The 18666-nt window shown below is 35.7% G+C and overlaps 1 protein-coding gene across 10 annotated transcripts in view; it reads right to left on the reverse strand.

Annotated features, from left to right (window-relative positions):
* Nucleotides 1–18666, reverse strand: part of ZNF385D (zinc finger protein 385D) — a 447042-nt gene that overhangs the window by 100194 nt on the left and 328182 nt on the right. Inside the window, exon 3 of one of the 10 annotated variants that reach the window (XR_010829219.1) lies at nt 243–16638. The exons of the other annotated variants lie outside the window; for them this stretch is intronic. The gene's annotated coding sequence lies outside the window, so the exon portion shown is untranslated. Of the gene's footprint in view, nt 1–242; nt 16639–18666 lie in introns of those variants that run through there. 10 annotated transcript variants of the gene reach the window in all.

An 18666-nucleotide genomic window follows, 5' to 3' on the forward strand; every position in this document is an offset into this window, starting at 1 on the left:
TTTATATCAGTTCCATAAATAATGATTTTTTTTTTTTTAAGTTGAAACTAGAATTCAAGCATAGATCACCTTGAATTTCAACATTTTTTTTTAGCATATGTGACTTTATTAGTCTTTGTTATATGACTTTTTATTCCAGAAACATGCCTAAGATAAAACAACTGCAAAAGAAAGAATACAAATTTGAGCCATAAAAGCTCAAATCCCAAAAAGGCATTAAAGGGGGGGGGGGGGGGGGGGCGGATTGTTGTTGTTTTAATTGTGTATTAAAAGACAAGGGGCTTGACGCATACACTTCAAATGCTTGAACTTAGCAGTAAACTAACTGAGTTGCACTGTCATCTATACACAAGAGCATCCAGGTCAAAAGAGGAAGATAATGTGGATGCCCAAAACCTGTTCAGAACACATGCATGGTAGGTCTAAATCAAATAAGTAAGAAAACATTTTTACCTCAAAGCCAAAGAAATTATCTGCAAAAGACTGACTCAAATCACTATGATCCTACACTTAAGTGAGCAGAAAAACAAGTCATGTTTTTGAAGCTCTCAATAAAAAAATGCTGTAGATCATTCTAGTGGTAATTTAAAATTGCATGGTGAAAAAAAAAAATCCACCAAAAGAATGACCTCCATTACTCGAATAGGTAAGTGAATTCAGTGACACAGCTATCAATCTTTTCGAACTTCTTAAAATCCAGATATTAATAGAATATTATGTTACAATGAAAATAAACTTAAAGGAATGATATTCTGAGAACAGTTTCCTACTGTAGGTCTGCATTTCTGCAAACGCATTTAATTATAAGCACCAAAATTAGGTTAAACTACTGCACTAATGTTATTGCACTTGCAGGCAAGGTATTAATATCTCCACGTGCAAGTTGAGTCTTCTGTGAAGACCTTAATTGTAAAATTCATAAGAAATAAAGGTAACTCTTTTAGAGCTCCTTTCATTCATTCTCAAGTCCCAAGAAATGGTGAAACTAGTGAGAACATTGGAAACAGTATAAATCGTGTAACAACATTATACACAATGCCTTACCAAGTAAAATAGAACACAGTACTAACATATCCTCCATCATTTACTCTTACTGATGAACTTAACCAATTCTTAAAACTGCATTATTGGTGCAGTTTTAACACCAACGAGTGCAAACATAAAACTGCCTCCTGTATTATAACTGTGACATGTTACTAAATGCTCTTCTGTCTTTCTTCTAAAGCTACAGGCAACTCCTCAGTCATGTTAAGTCACTGTCATTTATAGTTAGAGGACTATTTGATATGAAAATGCTCTCTGGACATAATTTGACCATTTTCAATTGACAATTGAGTAGTTCTTTCTTCTTTCTGATCTTAGCAGCATCAAAAATTCAAATAATTTTCCTTACAATCATGCCAATCAGTTATACAAATGCCACATTATTATATTACATTATGCTCTTATATTTTTATTTATGTAGAAATTGATGTTTTGGGGATCTGCCAGAAATTCTGCCTTATATTGCTGAACTTCTATATTTTGGGCATAGTTCAGCTGAGCAGTAGCACCATCTTCTCTGGGAGATATACTACATTTTACAACAGCCACATATACAAGGTAGACAAAGTATGTGCCACAGATCAAATTTCCAGGAAGCATAGGACCCACTTGGTGTCACACATCACTGTTGATTTCTGCACATGTATATCCATCTCAGACATCTTGAAAGTATTTATTTAGTGTGCATTTTCAAAAAAAGAAAAAATCTGTGCACCTCACGTTAAGTGTATCGGATACCTTCCAAAATTGTCAGATGTGTAACTTACAAACTATCTTATACATTCTTAATAAACTGATGTCCAGATCACAAACAGAACAGTTCAACAATAGCTCAGTGATTTGATCCTACATATATTTAATATTCTGTATTTCCATAAAAATACATCCTATTGTTAGTGTTAGCAGTCTTTTTTTTTTTTTTTCTCCCCAATATCACATTAATCTGTGAATAAGAATCTTATAAACCAAACATAACAATTCAAAAGGAATGATGGGACTGGCTTAGCAAGTATAAATAAATACAAAAATGAATGTTCAATAATATTTTGGTTTCATGTGAAAGTAGAACAATACAGCATCAAATGGTTAAAATACATGTTCTAGATGTGCTATCATGCATGGTTTACCCATTTACATACAATTTATTCAGTATTGTCCAAGTAATTATGGTGAATAATTATGCATAGAATTAAAATCAGCATTACACATCTTTTCTTAGTGTCTACCATTTCTGCTGTTGCCAATGAAACAGGATAACACTAACCTGGCATTTTTCATATACATAAACCAGAAATAACACTCAACCTAGTTAAATGTAAAATAATTTTAATAATTATAGTGTAACAATTTTAATAATGTGCAATAGTTTCTGAAGAACTACTTTTCTAAAAAAAAAAACAAAACACAACAAAAACAAACAACAACAAATCAAACAAACAAACAAGCAAAAAAAAAAAAAACCGAAACACCGAAACCTGAAGTCGCTTCATAATGTAACTTGTTTATGTAATTTGAATAGGACTTCAGGATGAATTTCCAAAGTCCTCTTTTTATTCTCTTGTTGAAATCTTGTATGAATGTAAGGATTTTTTTTCTTTCTATTTTTTTTTTAAATTAATCTTTTTAATGGTAGCAGTTGTCTAGTCACATTTCTGATGTGAGCCTAGTATTCCTCCCTTGCTTTCCTTTTTGTTATTTTTTTCTTGTGGACTTTCTGCTTGGCAATGAGGTGCTGAGGTGGCAGCAGCATTTCTGGCAAACCGTTTTAATATAGAGAAACCAGTCAGAGCAAAAGGATTTGCATTCACAGTGGCATTGTGCAGAAATACTGTAACCACACAGAGATTATGCAAATCCATATACTCTGATTGTCTAATAATGGTTGTCAGTCAAAAGACAAGAATTTGCATACGCTAAGGCTAGTGAGAAATAATCACACAGTGATTATGCTAATCAAACACTAAACAACATGTGAAAGACTGTCAAACTGGAACAAATCTCTGTATGTACGTATATGTGTGTTAAATACAGAAACACACTGCTAAAAAAAACAGTGAATTTGCAAATCAAGCCCTTAAAAACAGGAAATGACTTAATTTAACATCTTTATGAATATACATTTTTAAGATATGTCCACATATTTTTCCTGAAAGATCCTTTGTTCTGTCCATAAGACGGATATTGTTCACTTAACAAGCAACTGTTCAAGGTTTTGTTTTCTTCAAGTGGTTCAATGAATGGCCCTAGACCTCATTCACTGCATAAAACACAAGTCCTGCTCTTATTGGGAATTATCATAAAATCATAGAATGGTTTGAGTTGGAATGGACCTTAAAAGATCACCTAGTTCCAACCCCCCTGCCATAGTCAGGGACACCACATCACACATGTGGGGCATACACAGATTCTCTAGGCAACCTGTTCCAGTGCCTCACCACTCTCAAAGTAAAGAATTTCTTCCTAATATCTCATCTAAATCTATCCTTTTTAGTTTAAAGACATTCCCCCTTGTCCTATCACTCCACCCCCTGACAAAGAGTCCCTCCTCAGCTTTCCTGTAGGCCCCCTTTATGTACCAGAAGACTGCTATAAAGTCTTCATGGAGCGTTCTCTTCTCCAGGCTGAACAACCCCAACTTCCTCCGCCTGTCTTCAAAGAAGAGGTGCTCCAGCCCTTTGATCATCCTCATGGCCCTTCTTGGGACCTGTTCTAATAGGTCCATGTCCTTCATGTGCTGGTTGCCCCAGACGTGAACACAGTGCTCCAGGTGGGGTCTCACAAGAGCAGAGCAGAGATGGACAACCACCTCCCTCACCCTGCTGGCCACACTTCTTTTGATGTGTCTCAGGATACTGTTGGCTTTCTGGGCTGCAAGTGCATTATGCTGGCTCACATTGAGTTTCTCATCAACAAACGCACCTTTTTGCCTATTCACTGGTTCTCCTACAGTCTTCACTGACACAGAATGTGAGTACTTTGCAAGTATAATTAACTTATTTTCAAAATTTTAGCTAGATAAAAGATGGTATTCCCCAGAAATGATGGACAAAGGAGGGCATTAATTCCAGTTACCCAATTTAATACACCTTATTATATTGCCTTTCATATGGTCACTGCACAGTTCCTGACTTCGGACTCATCTGCGAAGGTGCTACACAGCTCTAAATGCAGACTTCAAAGTGCAAGTTGGACTCATGACTCTCCAGGGTGGTATTCAACTGTTTTTTTTGTTTTTTTTTTTTTGTTTTTTTGTTTTTTTTCCATGGGTTGGCCCTTCCTTTTTCTTCAGTCCCATGTCATTCAAAACATGTTCTCCAGTTTCTTTAACAAAAAAAAAAAAAAAGAACACTATGGATAATAATATTCTGAATTACAAAACCATGTTTATTCCCCCATGCTGATCTAAACAACACACAAATTTCTAACAAGCCTAAAAAAAATTCTCCCAAAGGAGGAAAGATGAAAGGGTGACAAATGTGGCATGTTTGTCATATTGCTCAATTCTTTGGTGAACAATGTTCAATACAATTGCAGCAAAAGAGCAGACTAACGTGAAACAGACCACCTTGAATGTGAGAGAATAATTCAATCAATTTCTAGTAGACATTACAAAAACAGTAGGAAAGAAAAGGGGTGGCTTGTTTCTTTCCAATTCCTCACCAACATGAGCACTGGCAGATAGTAAAAATATGATTAAAACCAAAACAGTTTCTTGATACATGAAGACAGGAATATTTTACTCTCTCTAAAGATACAAATAAAGATGAAAACCTAAGGTTCACAAATGCCATTTATTTTCCTAGCTTCAACCAGGAACAAAGGAAAAACAAGTGCATGAAAAGAGAACAAACTAAAAAGAAGCAAAGGGCATTTTTACGTTTTGTGCTTAAGAAAAGAGCTTGGAACAAAAGGTTGGCAGGCATAATGAGGGTTACACAACAAATTCCCAATCGGATCATTCATATGTGAATGAATTTCAGAAAAATGGACCAAATGTTATAATTGGTATTTAATAAGAGAGGGTCTTCCTAATCACAACAAAAACAAAAGCAGAATGTGTGCCAGACAGAGAACTGGCAGAGAGGCACTTAATCCTTTACTTCTACAAAATTGAGCTCTGAAAGAAGGAATTCCTCACAAACAGATGAGTGTCCAAAGAAGCCACTACAAACAACTACATGTATTTCAAAGAAATGACTGTGTAAAGACATGTTTAAGGAGTGGGAAAATAATTCTGCAATACAGCCTGCCTGATTATACTGCTATACTTTTTTAGCCTGTTTTTAAAAAAAAAAATATTTTTTTTTAATCATGTTTATTCCAATGATTCCAAAGAAACCATAAAGAACTACACTGTAGGGTGTAATTAGAACGTTTAAAAATATACATACTTACCTGAAAAAGCCCAAGCCAAGATCTTCTAAGATCATAAAAATACTCCATCAAATCCATACTTTTAGAACATTTCAAAACATTTCAAAACCTGGTTTTGTAACTGAGGTACGATTTAACACTGGGAGAAGTTATAGCTCCTAAGCCATACTTGTAGATCCATAGAATATGAGACTAAAAGAGACGCCAATGCACCATTTAATCCATACCTTGCACAATATGAGGAAAAAATGTTGTGGAGACAGAATCATTTCAGGAAGAGTGAGCAAATATATTCATGAAGCAAAGGCTAAAATTCAGTAGTTGAATCTTGGAGAGGGATTTTTTTTTTCTTTTCCAGATTCTCTTTTTACAACCATTTCAGAGAAACCACTTCAACATTTCAGTTGAAACATTTAACAAAGCTGTTCTGCTCATTTAGGTACTAAGTCTCTGACAACACTTTACTACAGAGTAATGAGAAAATTATTGAATTTCTCTCCTGGTTCTTAAATGGATGTCAGTCTTTCCTCAAAATCCAATAGGTAGATTTCACTTCAGGTGCAAGTGTAGACGTTTGCTGGTATAATTATTTGACCACAAGCCTTTTTTTTTTTTTTTTTTTAAACACTTTTAACACTTTTAAACACTAAAAAAAAAGTACATAATGCATCATCTCCAATCCAATCTTTTCTCTCAGAAGAAATGTTCTGCTGTCTTTCTTCAGGAGATTCAAAGACATAAAACTTAAGACTCAAGACAATTTTATTTAAATTAATTTAATTACCAGCACTCAATAAAGAAAAATACTTGTCTCCAAATGTCACATATTGGAACTGCTACAGTTATGAAAGTGTATAGTATAATAATAGAGTATAGATTATAATAGAGTATGAAAGTGCTATAGTTGGCATATGTAACACCATATACCCTTATAATAGGTAGTGGTTCTGTATAAGAGTAAACAGTGTGCACAGCTGTATTCACAGCCCTCATACAGATTACTAAGAGCATTATATCTCCTTACATAGAAAAATATTTTGACATTCCTCAGCTCATAGATTATGGTCCATAAGAGAAGTCACCAACATGCTTACTTCCTCCATAATATCATTAGTTCTATATCCTGCCTGAATTTTTGAACCAGGATGAGGAAACTCACTCAACTGAACCAGGATGAGGAAGCTCAGGAAACTCACTTCAACTAAGATAGAAAGAAATAGGAAAAAGGAAAATTAAAACAAGGAGTAAATTCTCTTGATATATTTCAGAGCTTATATACCAATGAAAATAAACCTTTCTGTGCTTAGTAACTATGTAGGTAAGTAAGTAAAGTATGTATGTGTAAATAACATTAGACTTCAGTACTAGCTGAACAGGCTCACAGGAACACGAGAAAATAGGTGGTCAGAAGGTCTGATTGTTTGCTGGCTTGCATTTTAATAAGGTATTGGTAACTGCAAAATCAAGACAATCTGATTTTTGCTTCAGTCTCTGAAGGAGAAAGAAAGTAGCCAAAGACAGAAAGGAAAGAATTTAAAACAGTGATTATAACATTATTGACCTTCCTCCCTAACGGTTGAAAACTCACATTTTCTCCAAATAAATGATTGTACAAAACCAAAAATTATGCTTCCTTTTGATGAACAGAAAAAACTTATTCCTGTATTGGGTGCCCACATTGTGGCTTTACTTTTTCAGTAATTCTCTACAGATTGCCACTGAGGTTCATTTTTACTCCTGTCAGTCTTAGTGACTGAATCATTAGTGTGATCCAGAGCACCCTGAACAGCTGTGGAGAATATAGTTATGGCTCATTCATTATTTGAAATGCTTTAATCCCTTCGTACCTGTCTCTGAAATGTGATACAATAAATAATTCTCGCCATGTTTTTACATCATTTGGGAAAAGACGAAATATTAGCAGTGTGCATTTCCATGCAATTTCACCTTTGAAGTTTTATCTGAATGATTTGTCAAAATTAAAATGTAGATAAAATTATTGCCAGGGCAGTACCATTCTTATCTACAAAAAGCTGAGGAGTCAGGGTCAAACCAGAACTAAATAAAATAAAGGAAGGAAAAACTGTTGTTCCTTCTGTGTATTGGGAAGTATTAGACCAAATGTTCCAGATATCTCAGACAGGCTTTATACAGCACCTCCTTCCGCAAATCAACATGAATATATCTACAAAGTAAAGAATCATTGAATCATTTGGGTTGGAAAAGACCCTCAGGATCATCAAGTCCAAACATTAACATGTAGAGATAGTAGAGGCCTTCAGTTTCTGGAGGTACTTTAGTTTCTTTTCTTTTCTAACTTTTTTTTTCTTCCCCTACTGTAAAAGGGCAATGTAAGAGTGGGAAATTCATTCACTTCTTCATCATCATTACACTTCACAACACAGTCTATTTCTGTACTAGTGATTTAGCTTTGACCTAGTTCTCTTTTTTTTTTTCCTTGAATTCTCTGTTTAAAAGTTACCACATGTTGATTTTAGTCTGTCAGTGATTTTAAGTCAAGCAAACTCAAACTGGATGCCCTTATCCCAAATCAAGTCCAGATACACTGGTCATGTATGCATTCTGAAACACACAAGGTAGTCACAGCTGATGACTGTGTTACAAGCTATAGACTAGTCCATGAAAAAGGATGCTCTGTGTTCCTCTAGGGTGGAAGCCCAAATGAGCAAACACTTGCAGATGGGAACCAGAATTTGAGCAAAAGGGAAGAGATGAAACAGCTATACACCAAGCTACTGCAGGCAAGTAGCCTCTAGAGTTCTTCCATCTCTTCAGTCTACCCCAGGCCAGAACAGCAGTATAACTCCTCCCTATCCACAGCACTCAGTGAAGCAAGGGTGCCATCGAGTATTGTTAATTAATCAGAGTGAAAAAGATTTCATGTATATTATGAACTTAAACACAATAGGGAGTCTCATCTGAATATCTCACAGTACTTTACAAAGACCACTTAACAGTCAGGTAATTAACGTATGAAAACTGAGATGTACTAGAACTTTTTGGCAAACCCACTTGTGCCTTAGCACTATACAGCAGAGGCATAATTCATTCAAAATCATCTATGTCCGGAGTACCTCACACAAGTACCTACTGATGTGAGGACAATTTTATTTCCTGTGTACTGTCTAGTCGTTGCCTGAAAGTCAAGTACTTAAAATGCATCTGCACTGCTAGCATATCTTTTCGGAAAAGGAACTCCACGATATACAAATGATGCGGCTTTGGTTATGTGGAGGATCAATTTTTTATGTGTAATGTGATGCCTACGGAAACCATATAGATAACTTGTCTTGCTTGAAAAGCTCTGCACCATAGCGATATACAACAAGAAATAGGTAAGAAGGACCTAATAAGACAGCAGTAACTAACACACTCTTGAAGGAATAAAAAAAAAAGAAGAAAAGAAAAACAAAAAGTGCAGTGCAAATCCCAAAGGCTTTGCTTCTATCTGTCTCAGATACCTGCAGGGCTCTCAACACTGAGACTGTTTTTATTTTCTATCTATTGAATTACCTGTGATTATAAAAATACCATCACCAACAAAAACATTATATTTCCTCCTGCTACTATAAAGTTCTTTTAGCTTTATACTGAAATGATATTAGAGATGAAACTTATCCATGAGCACTTTTTCTTGTTTAACTCAACACAGATGAAATGAATTCAAATCAAGGCTTGACCTTGGATCTCAGCTTTGACAATTATGTACAGATTTTAATACTTACATAACTGTACACATTCATGTGCCAGGATTAATCATTAATGACCAAGATCTTTGTGACTTAGTTAAAAGGCCCGGAAATAGCCTCGTCTTACAGATAGGAACTGGGAGCAAGCAGTGGGTCAGGGTCACTCAATAGGTCTATGCCTGAATGCAAAGCTGAACCCATTGTGTCATAGAATCATAAAAGGCTGGAAGAGACCTTCAAAATCATCCATTCCAACCGTCACCCTACTACCAATGTCACCAACTGAACCATGTCCCTAAGCGCCAGGTCTAACCTTTCCTTGAACAACCCCAGGAATGGTGACTCCACCACCTCCCTGGGCAACCCGTTCCAATGCCTGACTACTCTTTCTGAGAAGAAATGTATCTTAATTTCTAACCTAAACCTTCCCTATCCACCCCTTCTTCCCAGCTCAAAGTAGCACTTTTAGCCAGCTCCTCACTATGCCTCATGAGGGTCTTGGGGTTCTTTTCGAATCACAATCTCACCTAGAGAGATGGAAGCTTTTACCTGACAGTTCTCAGGAGAAGCTGCAAGCACAAGCAGTTCTGTTATGGGACAGGACAACTACAAAACAAACACATAAACAAACCAGTTTTGTTCAGGAGCGGCTGCAAAGTTCAGTGCTCCAAACCTCTACCCTTCTTCTTTTCATGTGCCTTTTTAAAAGCGCTTGTTTTGGTTTAGCCCCAGCAGACAGCTGAGCACCACACAGCCACTTACCCACTCACTCTCCCCAGGTGGTATAAGGGAGAGAACTGAAGAGGCAGAAGTATGAGAACTCATGGGTTGAAATAAAGACAAGGTAAAGCAAAAGCCCCAGGTGCAAGCAAAGCAAAACAAGGAATTCATTTTCTACTTCCCATCGGCAGGCAGGTGTTCAGCCACTCCCAGGAGATCAGGGCTCTTCACGCATAACGGTTTCTTGGGAAGACAAATGCCTTCACTCCTAATGTCCTCCCCTTCTTCCTTCTTTTCCCCAGCTGTTATTGCTGAGCTTGACACCACATGGTGTGGGAAATTCTTTCGGCCAGTCTGGGCCAGCTGTCCTGACTGTGCCCTCTACCAGCTCCTTGGGCACCTCCAGCCTCCTCACTGGCCAGGCAGCATGAGAAGCAGAAAAATCCTTGGCTCTATGTAAGCACTGCTCTGTGACAACTAAAACACTGGTGTATTATCACAACTATTTTCATCAAAATCCAAACTAGAGCATTGTGTGAGCCTCTACAAAGAAAATTAACTCTGTCTCAGCCATGGCTGTGCTGCAGCCTCTTCAGGCTCTACTGAAAGAATGACACTTATGGTAATTGCCTTGTAATTTTTGTAACAGATTGCTTCTGCAATGTTCTGCCTACAGCCTGAAAGAAAAGGAAGCCCAGAGACTGAAATACAAAATTAAAAACAAATGTGTAGTTTGTTATAATAAAATGGACTTATATCTGCTCAGACCCTTCCACATACGAGAAATCGTTAGGAGAAAAAAAGGCACCTGTGCAATCACCTATTTCAATTAATCACTAAAAACCTTTTCTCCTTCTTCTCCCCTTCAAAAAAATGTTCCATTCATGCTTTACATGAGCATACTAACTCACCAATTCAAGTTTTGGCTGATTCTAAAAAAAAATCTAGGAACTGTATGTTCTTGAGAACAATCCTTCAGAACCTTAGCCATTCACTGCTTAAAAAGGGCATTTCTGAAGTATCATCTTTTGATTAACTGTTGTTTTTTGTTGTTGTTTTTCTTTCAGATTTATGATTATTACCAGCACAAGTTTTCTCTTCCTTTCTGTCACTTCTTGTCTTTTTCATTATCAACTGCAACTAGAATTTTAACACCTTAAATAGCATTATGCACGTAGCAGGGTGGGGATTTGTCACATCAGTTTTACACTGATAAGACAGTATTGCACCTAAGGCACACAATCAATGAAGAGTTACATTGTATTTCCCTGATCAAAATCAAAGAAGAACAAGCCAGAAAAGTCCACCTGGCAAAACCTTTTAAGATATCAGGCAGGTCACATTTCCTAACTGTTAACATTAAACATGAACTCTAGTAGAAAATGCCATTTCCTGGCTGCTCTCTGGAAGACCACCACTTCAAACCTGCTCCTGTCTGAGGCTGGTATTTGAATTTGTGTTCTTGTTTGGTCCAACACAGTGAATGGCTTCTAACCAGGGCATTCAAGATGTCCATAACATGAAAATCATAATGAAATCTTCTGGCAACATTTCCTCTCTGGAGCCTCCACAGAAATCAGACATGGAATACTTGTTCTTTCCTTAATAATTCTTGAGCATAATGAACGCTTTGCTAATAGTGGTCAATTGCTACGCAAATATCCATTAATTGCACCAGTCAAAAGCAAAACATGTTACAAAAAAGCACTTAAAAGAAAAAAAGAAAAACCAAAACCAACCACCAACAACAAAAATAAGTAAATGCAGAAATGAGAAATGACTAGTACAAGGTACGAGTTAATTATTAAGAAAGGGAGAAAAACTATTTCCCTGTCAAAATTTTCAAAACCTATGTTGTTTACAATGCTATGAATATAAAAGAGCAAAGCTACAACTTTAAAGTGGCACTTTGTGAACCCTATGTTTCTAAAATTATGCTTTTGCTGTCTAAGATTAATCAGGGTAGTTAATGATGCAAAAAATTACATTTATAATACAGTCTGAATACAGCTGTATTGCAAGCTAAGATCTAAGTGCCATTAAGGTAAATGGAATTAATGGGCTGTCCCCGGCAATCTTTATATCTATCAGTTACTAATTAACATTCTTCTGTAAAGAATAATTTATGGGAGAAAAAATACGTACAGAAGCAATAACGTTAAAACTTGCAACACACACTGCGGTCACAGGGTAGTCATGCAGCTGTAATAGACAATGTGTTGTGCTCATTTCAACAGAGAACAAGAAAGTGCCAACTGGCACTGCAATCAGTAAAATCTTTTATGTTAAGTCATTTATTTTATATGGCAGCAAATTATTACTACCAAGGATGAACTTTTGTGGAAAATGTCGACTTCAGCTAATAATGGAAGGACCGAGCAGAAGAAGGAATAAAAACCTGGTAGTTAAATTAGCTACTAAGAAAAATGAACACAGTGTGTTATCTTTGTAGATAATGTAGCACATTTGCTGCTTCCAACATATGACTCCCAACTTGATTACTGATTTTATGCATTCAGTACTTGCATCAGTTTTAAAAGTGTTCCTGCCAAGCTTTTACCACAATCTTAATTTGTCTGTCTTTTGTTTTTGACTTTATGACATGAAAAGAGATGCAATATTCTTTAGGGTCCTTTTTGAAAATCATCTTATTGCCTGTGAACCTATGCACATTTGCTTTACAAACCAGAGCTAACGCTAGAGAATAAATCTGATAATGAACTTCAGAGCTGCCCTTTTCTGGACACATTATATTCCTCACTTCTTTTGGAGGATGGGGAACAAGAAGAAACAGACACATGATAAGTGAGCTGTGGCATTAATAAAAATCAAACAGTGACTGTTGCATCTGAAAAATATTTCCCTCAATACAGGCAATTCTAGCTAGTGGTTTTAAAAACAATATCAAGAAATTTAGGTTTACTGGTAGTATTAGAAATAAAAATGTTAATCATTCTTAAGTTATGCCTAAAAAAAATCAGTTTAGAGTTAAATCCTTTGCATCACTGATAACACTATTATCCCAAGTAAACACAGAATTTAGGATGATTTTAGTCTTCCCAGACTATGCCCAAAAATGGTATGTAACTACCAAATACTATATTACTACCAAAAATGGTGATAATGCTATTACTGGTGTTTATATAAGTGAGATTCATTAAATAATAATGGCTTTCCTTAAATTTCGTACTTATTTCCTACATCAGCCACAATGATTTTTTTTTTGTAATAGAGACATGACAATTGACAATAATCACCATTTATTGCCTTTCAATTAAAGTTGTAAATCAAAATTTTGTATAGTAGCACATTTTTCAGACTTAAAGAGTAAGATGCCAATGATTAAAAAAATCCTAACTTACATGAACAGCTATTTTGCACACACTGGAGATAATTAACAGATAAGATTTTTAATTAACTCACAAAGAGTTAGCATAATTTACCACATAGGGAAAAAGCCCCTGACCCCCCTCATAAAATTAATTATACTGCTATGAAAATATGTTGTAAATTGGTAAGAATTCCATTCCAGTGTGATAGGGATAAGCAAGTATTCTAATATGCTGTACTGTGAATATCATTTCCTCCGTTTGTCTCTCCATCATGACCTCCCAAACGAAAATACAGTCACATACAGCATTGCTTGTCTGGACTGTATAATTTTAAGCAGTAGGGCAAGAGAAGTATTTTAGAAATAAATACTGATTTACAAATGTTCATAAGCTTGCAGAGAAAAGAAGGAAAAGACTATAAACCCAACACCAAAAAATACAACAGACCTAGTGAATTTGCTGCTTCGAGAGCACAATGAAAAATAGATAATTTCATTTTTCTGAGGGAATTGAATGAGATAACACATAAACCCTGTTAAGATGGATCTGACTGCAATGCAGTAAGTGCTGAAGGAGGTGCAGAACATTTCCATTGTATAGTATTGTACATTTCCAATCTAATTTGAAATATCATGTAGGCTTTAGTCAAATCAAAATTTTTTAATTATTATTTTTAATGTTTCTAATTACAAAGCATATTCAATAACAAACAAAAACATCTCCCAGGGAAAACTGGTTCTCTCTGTGTTAGTGCATGGAATATGTTATTGCAGGGCCTAGTTGTGCTGCTATACTGAAGGTTTTGGCAGGCTTTCCCATTGTCCTCTCTCTTTTCAGGAATTTATAACCACAGAGAATATGCTTTTGCTCTGAACTCTATAGTTCTTTATTGGGTATATATTTACCTAAAATCAAAAGCAAATCAAGAGCAAATGGAGATACCATGTAAAGGTATCTTCAAACACCATCTTAAAGACAAATATTATTTTAATGCAAAATGAAGATAACTAAGGCAATTACAAGACAATACGGTCTTATCTCTTTGGTTACTTGCTTTTGATAATGAAGGTCCTGTCAGCAAGAGCTGAACTGACCATTCTGCATAGCCAAGTTCTGCCTTTTAGACATCTAAAATGTAATGTGCTAATTCACCAGAAGTTGCTGGGTAGCAGGTCTGCATGTCTTTGATGTGCAAATGCATGCTTAAATGCTTTGAAGAATTAGGGCCTAAAGTCCATACTGGATTCACAGCATTATAACATCCTATCCTTTGGTGTTTCATCTGAGTGCTCTCTCTTATAACTTTCAACTAATGTGGCACGAATATGGCACTTCCAAAGGTTTCATGGTCCTACAAATTTTGTCATAAACATCTAATTTTTAAACATATTCATCTTAAATAAAGTATTATAAATCTCTGTAGTATACGGAAATAGACCACCATTATATAGCTCAACTACATTTGTAAAAATAAAAGAATAAATGTCATTATATGATGATACAAACAAATATAGATGTAATGGCAGAAGTTGCAAGATTCCACTAATTCTGATTTCGTAATTCTGTTGTGAATCTGATGAAAAAATGACTTTATTGTGTTAGACCAATAAACCAGGGTCGTTGAAGCTAAGTACTGGAAAAGATAGATGAAAGGACTTCCTGTGGTGAACAGGTCCAGACAAAGTCCTGTAAAGCAAACAGTTCATCAGATGATATAAAAGAGGTTTAATCCTGGACCTACTGCTTATCCATTTAACCATCTTTGCCCTGGCTATTCCAATTACAGAAGCAGGATAGAAACTTCCATACAGAAGGACAACAAAAGATTTAAGTGTAATGAAGACTCTGCTATAACTTTGCTTCTTCAAAAAGCACCATAAAAAACAAGACTTTCCCAGCATGCCTGTGTTAAGGTGCCGATTTACAGAAGCTGATGGAGGGGACTCAAACAGTTCCTTACAGGTAGAGGGACCCCCTTTTAACTAGAGGCAGACACAACAGGTAACGAAAAGGGTTAAGCTTACACAAGGTCTGCAGAACTGGCTCTTAGTATTATCTCAGTACTTCTCACAAAAGTAATTTATCTGTTTGGAAACAACACCTAAACCTGAGCCGAGAGAAGGTTTTTCCTCCTACACATTTCCTCCTGCACTTTTGCAGCCGATGTGTCCATCTAAGAATTTGCTCTCCATTCATTCACTTTTTCTCTCTAGGCAGGAATTTTTAATGGCTTAAATAATCTTTTTTGCTTAGACTCTGGTGTGCAAAATGTCAATATTTTTTGGTGACCAGCTCATCATTTTTTCCTGTAAGGAGCTTCAATATTCTTTCCAGAGATAAGGTGTATATCTTTCATTGCTTTTTGTAATACCTATTCCTCCCTTAAAGCCTCATTTAATTTCTTTATTGAGCCAGAATAATACCAAGCAGGTAATCTTATGCATATATAATATATAATACTGATACAAAATAATACAACTTCTCCACAGCCACATATAAAAATACTTGTTCCAAAGCATTTGGGAGATTTCTGGTGTTTCCTATTCTTTTTCTCTCTCTTTTTTTTTTTTTGTTTAAAAAAAAAACCACTTATTTTTATTTTATTTTTTTTTCCTAAATTAACAGAGAACGCTTGATATGCGGTTATGTTTAAATAACAGATCAGACTTAATTTGGCAATGCTACTGTATCAGTGAAGCAAGATCACTTTGCATGAAGTGGCAATACCAAACATTCCACCGCATCTAAAATCTGGTTTGAACAATCACAATTCTTGCTGGCACTTGCTTTTTTTTGCTTTTCAGTATTTACACTGCTGAATGACAGAGGCCCAGTTTTCAATACAAACAACACAGTTTAGAGATATATAGAGTTCTCCCTATTCCTTCTGACTCCCCACCTGCAATAACTTGAACATCACTCATAGGATTCATCTCTCTTTCTCCTGTTTGTCAATTAGGGTACCCAAATCAGGCAGAATTCAGAGAGCTTTACACATCCTGAACTTGTCCCTACTAGATAAACTTTAATTACGGAGAGAGTAGGACAGAGTCATTGTCACCTCATTGACACTAGTCATGAGGAATCTTGAAGATGACCCAGGTGGAACAGAATGATGACATAAGATGACAGGTGGATAAACTTAAGAAGGACAATTGTCATTCTGCTATGAGATTAACAGGAAGACATAGGGTTCAGCTTATAAACTAACGTGAATACATGGGAAACCACTAGCTCAGAGGCACAGTACCTTATATACACAGTAAAAAATGCATAGGTTGAAAGAAAACACTTACGGTTTTACTTTTAAAATTCTCAGAGGAAGTGGAATGACTGACTGCCTTAGGGTGAGTACTGACATTTCCTTCATTCTTCAGTCTGCTGTTCTCTACAGTTTCTTGCAAAGCATTCCTTTTTTCGAAGAGGCTTTCAACATAATCATCTTGTCTAGTTTATTCCTAATATAAAATTTAAAACATACACTTTACTCCAGCCTTTCTCACTAACTACTGTTACTACTGAGGTTTCCCCTTCCTCATCAGGTCACTGAATCTGCATGTTGTTCTATCATCCAGCAGTGCCTGCATTCATATCTATACAAAAGGAGTTGAGGTATTTTTAAAAATAAAAGTAAAATTGATATTAAATAAATCAAGCCATATAAATCTTAGATTAGAATTAATTCTCTATGAGGTGTTGAACAACCATTCTGAGCTAATAACAGAAGCTACCATACTTTTGGGTTATGATGGGTTTAGTTTCCCTTTCATGTTCCCTAAGAACAGTCAATGTATTCGGCCATTGCATATTACAAAGGTGTGATCTGTGCCTCAAGGATTAGCATGCTAAATCAGATGCATAATGGTAGTTTAAAGGCAAAATTCTTTGCTGAAGGTCCCAATTCAGAGCAGAACAAAGTTAAAATATCTTTTTTATTACTTTTTATTTTTTTTAAACTAATAATGAAAGAATTTTATAGTAATAAGTGAATTTTATTAAAAGGATTTTGTCTGAGACTGAGCTGGAATGACTGCCTAAGTGATGAAACACAAAACCTAAACTCCAGTAATATTTTGGAGTGGGAAAGGTGAAGTAGTTACAGAATTTTTTAGCTGTCTCTGAAAGAACAAATGGATTGATAAACAATTTGATTGTTTCCATTAAATCTATGCTTGCTTGACTTAACCTTTAACAACATTTTTTCAAAGCCTTGTTTTAGAAAAGACATACGTCTTCTTTTTGAGGCAACAGCAATACTAAGAAGCTATAACTGACACACAGGTAAAATTCTATGTTATAACCAAATGCAGACTAAAGCAAATATGTGCAGTGAAATACTTTATCACACCCTCCTTTAGTGTCCCTCACCCCACAAGACTACTCACAAATACACTGTTAAAAGATTCTCCTAATCTCTTAAAATTAAAATTACACCACACAGAGTCTAGTTACATCCAACATTACTATTTGGAGATGATCAGAAAGACAGTTTATGTATCTAAACCATTATGCCATCTCCAAACTACACAAGAAAATTCAGTATGTCTGAACAATGGAGATAACCAGTTTACGTCAGTTGAAATAATGGGTGTTACATTTGAGAGTCTGACAACAGCCCATTTTCAGGTCTCTGCTTCACATCATTTTTGTGCATGAAAAGAAATGGTAGCTACCTCATCCTGCTGTTGAAACTGAGTCTGCAGTAAGATGATACTACACCATTTAGAAGGATTCAAGTCAATCTCTTGCTTGTCCACTGATCTCATGTTGTACCTGAATTGAATACCAGTGTTTTTGCAACTCTATTAACCCATCAAAAAGAAAATGAGGTACACAGGATGCTGAGGAACAAAATCATTGAACAAAATCAACATTCTGAGTTGACAGGAATCAGAATATCAGTTATCAGATATCAGAACTCAGATATCAGTTGATAGTAGCTAGGACCTACTCTTGCTTGCAACAAGTTGGTTTTGCAGACCAGCATGGAGAATTCTATCCCTTTCTCTTTCTAGAAGATAATATTAAAATGATGTAATTTTTCTGGAGTCCTTGGTATATTTCTATCTGCCATTTTACTTTGGAAAAAAAAAAAAGAATAAATTTATTGACTGCAAATCGATCAAAGTGCTGAACACAGTTTACTGTTTGAATTTCTACTTCATGCCAAACTCACACCATAATAAATTTAAATCTACTATATATATGGATAACTGAAAAAGAAGGATCTATGCAGTGCCCATTGCAGTGGCTTCTACCTCCTGCCCCCGTGCATTAGTCTTTAAACAACACAGTGCTGGATACTAATACAACAGGTAGAGTTGGCACAATAAAAACTTGTCAGCCCTTTACAATGAGTAAGTAACACTGTCAGACTAGAATAGTCTATGACTGGTCACATCATCACATCCTGAAGAAAAATGTACACCCAAACGTATATATTCTGAATTTCAATAGTTATGTCATTAAACTGCAGGTAAAAATTA

This window comes from Anser cygnoides, chromosome 2 (assembly GCF_040182565.1).
Source record: "Anser cygnoides isolate HZ-2024a breed goose chromosome 2, Taihu_goose_T2T_genome, whole genome shotgun sequence".
Classification (NCBI taxonomy): domain Eukaryota; kingdom Metazoa; phylum Chordata; class Aves; order Anseriformes; family Anatidae; genus Anser; species Anser cygnoides.